Genomic DNA, 4,348 nt, shown 5'->3' on the forward strand with positions numbered 1-4,348 from the left:
AGCGACCCCTCCTTGGGTTTCCGAGGCAGTATCACTACGGAAGTAGATTGCCCCATCTTCCTTCCGAGGAGTGGCTGGGGGGTTTGAACCACCAGCCTTCTGGTTAACAGTCAAGTGTCTTAGCCACTATGCTACCAGAGCTTCCCTGCATAGACATACCTAAATAGTTCAGCCTGTCCACCCATATATCCATTATTCATGTTATTTGTCTTCTATCCCTCATTTCCTTTGTTAAATTGCCAATGGTTTGTCAATTTTAATAATCTTCTCAAAGAACCAACTTCTAGTCTTGTTGATTTTTTTTCTATTGTCTTTCTATTTTCTGTTTCACTGATTTCTGCTTGAATCTTTATTTCTTTTCTTCTGGTGATTGTAGGATTTTTTTGCTTCTCTTTTTCTAGTTTGTGGTATTGTTGAGTTAAGGTGTTGATTTTGGCTCTTTCTTCTTTTTTGATGTGCACATTTATGCCTATAAATTGGCCTCTGATCACTTCTTTTGCTGTATCCCAAATATTTTGGTATGTTGTGCTTTCATTCTCATTTGATTCAAGGAATTTTATTTCATTTTTTTATTTCTTCTTTTACCCAGTCATTTTCAAGGAGAGTGTTATTCAGTTTCTACGTGTTTGATCTTTTTCCATTCATCTTCCTATTGTTGATTTCTAATTTTATAGCATTGTGATCTGAGAAGATGCTTTGCAGTATTTTGATGTTTTTAAACTTATGGAGGCTTGCTTTGTGCCCTAACATATGGTCTATCCTGGAGAATATTCCACATGGACTGGAAAAGAATGTATATTGTGCTGTTGTTGGGTGAAGTGTTCTGTAGATGTCTATCAGGTCAAGTTGCTGGATTGTATTATTTAGTTCTTCTGTGTCTTTGTTGAGTTCTTTCCAGTTGTTCTATCTTTGATTGAAAGTGGTATATTAAAGTTTCCTACTATGATGGAGTCATCTATTTACCTTTTCCGTTCCATTACAGTCTGGATTATGTATTTTGGGGCTCTTTCATGGGTGCATAGATATTTATTATGGTTATGTCCTCTTGTTCAATCAATCCATTAATCATAATATAATGTCCTTCCTTGTCTCTTATGGTGGTTTTTGTCTTAAAGTCAATTTTATCAGAAATTAATATTACTACTCTTGCTCTTTTATGGTTGCAATTTGCTTGATATATCTCTTTTAACCTTTGATTTTTAGTCTATTTTTGTCTTTTTCTCTAAAATAGAGAGTAGACAGCATATTGATGGGTTATGTTTTCTTATCTAGTCTGCAACTTTCCATCTCTTGAGTGGTGCATTTAATCCATTGACATTCAGTGCAATTATCAACACATATGAATTTGTTGTTGTCATTTTGTTATGTGTTTTTTGTGTGTGTGTGTGGTTTTGCTGATATCTTTGTTCCATATAATTTTCTGTGCTGAGCTCATTTTCTTTACGAATTGGGTTATCACTTCCTTTGTTGCTATTGCTTTAGTAATTGCTAAATATTTGTGCTTGTCCTCTTTTTTATTGTGATGTGAAGGTTTATCATTTTTTTTTTTTGAGGTTACTTTGTGATTTATAATTTTTTTCCCCAAGTTTAGAACAGTCCATTCTATCTTGCATTTTTCTTGACTTCCTTACCATTTAGAAATTCTGTAATATACAATTTTTCCCCCCCTCTCTCTCTCTCTTTTTTTTTTTTTTTTTGTTGTTGTTTTGTGCCATCAAGTTAGCCCCGACTCATAGCAATCCCTCCTTGGGTTTCTGAGGCAGTATCACTATGGAAGTAGATTGCCCAACCTTCCTTCTGAGGAGTGTTGTCCTCATTTGCCAACTGATGTCTCTGGTTTCCTCTTTACCATCTTAAAAGCTTATTTACTTTGGATACTTCCATAACTGTGTTTGTTTCTGGGTTATATCATCATGTGTGTTAATGGTCAGTTGTTGTTTGCTGTTGTTGGTTCTCTGTCCAAAGGACTCCCTTTAGCATGTCTTGTAAGGTTGGTCTGGTTTTAACAAATTCCTTTAATATCTGCTTATCTGGAAATGTTCTAATTTCACCATCATATTTGAGGGACAATATTTCCAGGTATATAATTCTTGGTTGGAAATTTTTTTTCTTTCAGTGTTTTATATATACCATCCCATCATCTTCTGATTGCCCTTTGTCAGTAACTTTTTGTTTTTCCCACATGAACCTTAGGCTTTCTTTGTTTTGTTTTGATCTTTTTTCTGATTGATCCCTTCCCAAAGAGGTATTGGGGTATTTGTCTTCAATCTCACTAATTCTATCTTCCATTGATTCAATTTACTCTTTTTCCCAATCAATGTGTTATCTGTTTCTAAGAATTTAATATTAGTCTTCTGGATTTCTATCTGCATATTTTGTATCATTTCTAGTTTTTAATTTATTTTGTCATTTTGTTCTTGTATTGTCTTCCAAAATTGTTCTAAGGTTTTCTGTGTGGTTTCCTCAATTTTGTCAGTATTTTTGCTTAATTTCTCTCTCAGTCCATTGAAGGTACCTGAGTATAATTCTTTTGAATTCCTTATTAGGGAGTTCCAATGCTGCTTGTTCCTCAGGGATGTTTTCTGGGTGTGTATCCTGGTTCTTTGTTTCTCCTGCTTTATCTTGCTTCTTTGTGTGGACTGTTACTGTCTGCTGTCTCTGAGACATTGTGACATTTTTGTGTTTATATTAAATGGTGATTGTATGTTGGAGTGATTTGCCCAAGATTTTAATTTTCTTTGTGGTGTTTGGATGTTATCTGAGTAAGAAGGGTACTGTGCTCCTCTATTTGCTAGTTGACAGCACTTATGCACTCACCACGTATCTCCTTTCCAATCATCAGCCTCCCACATGTTCATGCTGTTCTTGGCAAATGAAACCTATTCTTATGTCCCTGGAATCTGAACAAGAATGATGTTTCTTTAAATATCTAAAATGGCCACCACTTATAAACATTCAAAATGGCTATGCCTTCTAGAGAGCTGAAAGGCCTCAGCTCAGTTGGTGTCCTTCTTTGCTGTTTCCATTTTTAGTCATCAGCCACCAGTGCTGTAGTCCATGTACCCCTTGGAAGCAGGGGCAATTTTTAAGTTAATTCTCAGGTCCTAACACCACTTGGAAATGTTCATGTTGTTCGTGCCATCAGGATAGCTGACAGTCTGCATCATCATTTGTCTTCTTATCCACTGTTTTCATTCAGGTTCTTCTACTAGTTGGTGTTTAATCCACTTCTGTATACTTCCTTTCAAAGCTTAGGGCTCTAGGATTATCTTCTATATTGGTATCAACTGGTTTCTCTTCTCTTTGTTGAAGAGGGCCTGTGTAGGTTATCTGCCTATTCTGCCATGTTACAGAAGTCACTTGAACCCTAGGATTTTGCCAAAGGACTCTGAGGTGTTTTCAGGGAAAGGGAGTGAAGTAAAATGACCCAACTGAGGCTGAAAAATTGTGCCCTGTGCTCCTCTTTCCAGAGCAGGTATACTTCATTAACTTTATGTCTTAGGGAGTTTATGTAAGATTATCTGTGGGAAGAGGTTTGAGGATCAAACAACATTTTTAAGAACATTGAACTAGAAGATCTTTAATGCCCAGTTTAGTTCTGAGAGAACTTAATTAAGTACAAAGAAGGTAAAAGGGAATGAAATGAGACTGTAAAAAGGAGGAAAAGGACATTTCAGTTTTGGGGATGGGAATGACAATGAGAGGTAGGTTGGAGAGAGAAAATCAGGGTCCAAAGAGGTAGATTGTTAGTGTGAAAGGGACTTCAAAAAGTAATTTCAGTCAAACCCTGTTCCCAGGCACTATTATAACACATCTAAGGACCTGGAGATTGGTGACTATTTTGTAGTTTTAAATTTCTTCCTAGGTCTTAGGGCAGTGCTGGGCACATAGAGAGTCTATAGTAACATTTGCTTGATCGTTGGTTGGTTGTTTACCTTGTGAAGCTAAGTCACACAGTAGGAAAGGCCAAGACTGAAAAAAAGTTTTGAGCATCACCCTAAACCAAAGGAAAGTTTATATTTTTCTCAAATATTGAATAAATTAAAATCTCTCCCTCAATTACAAAAGGAAAAAAGAGAGGGGAAGAGACCACTTTATTCATTTCTAAACAAAGATCCTGGTGGTGTAATGCCTAAGGTATCTGACTGCTAACTAGAAGGCTGGTGGTTCAAACCACCAGCCACTCCTCAGAAAGAAGATTGGGCAATCTACTTCTGTAGAGATATCATCTCGGAAACCCAAGGAGTGATTGCTATGAGTGGGGACCGACTTGACAACAGTTAATTTTTAGTTTTTTTTCCCCAGGAAACACTCCATTGTCTATCCCTTGCCTGCCCTTGTAAAGGCC

This window comes from Orycteropus afer, unplaced genomic scaffold, assembly GCF_000298275.1.
Source record: "Orycteropus afer afer isolate SDZICR_OR568_19922 unplaced genomic scaffold, OryAfe1.0 scaffold00258, whole genome shotgun sequence".
NCBI classification, from domain to species: Eukaryota; Metazoa; Chordata; class Mammalia; order Tubulidentata; family Orycteropodidae; genus Orycteropus; species Orycteropus afer.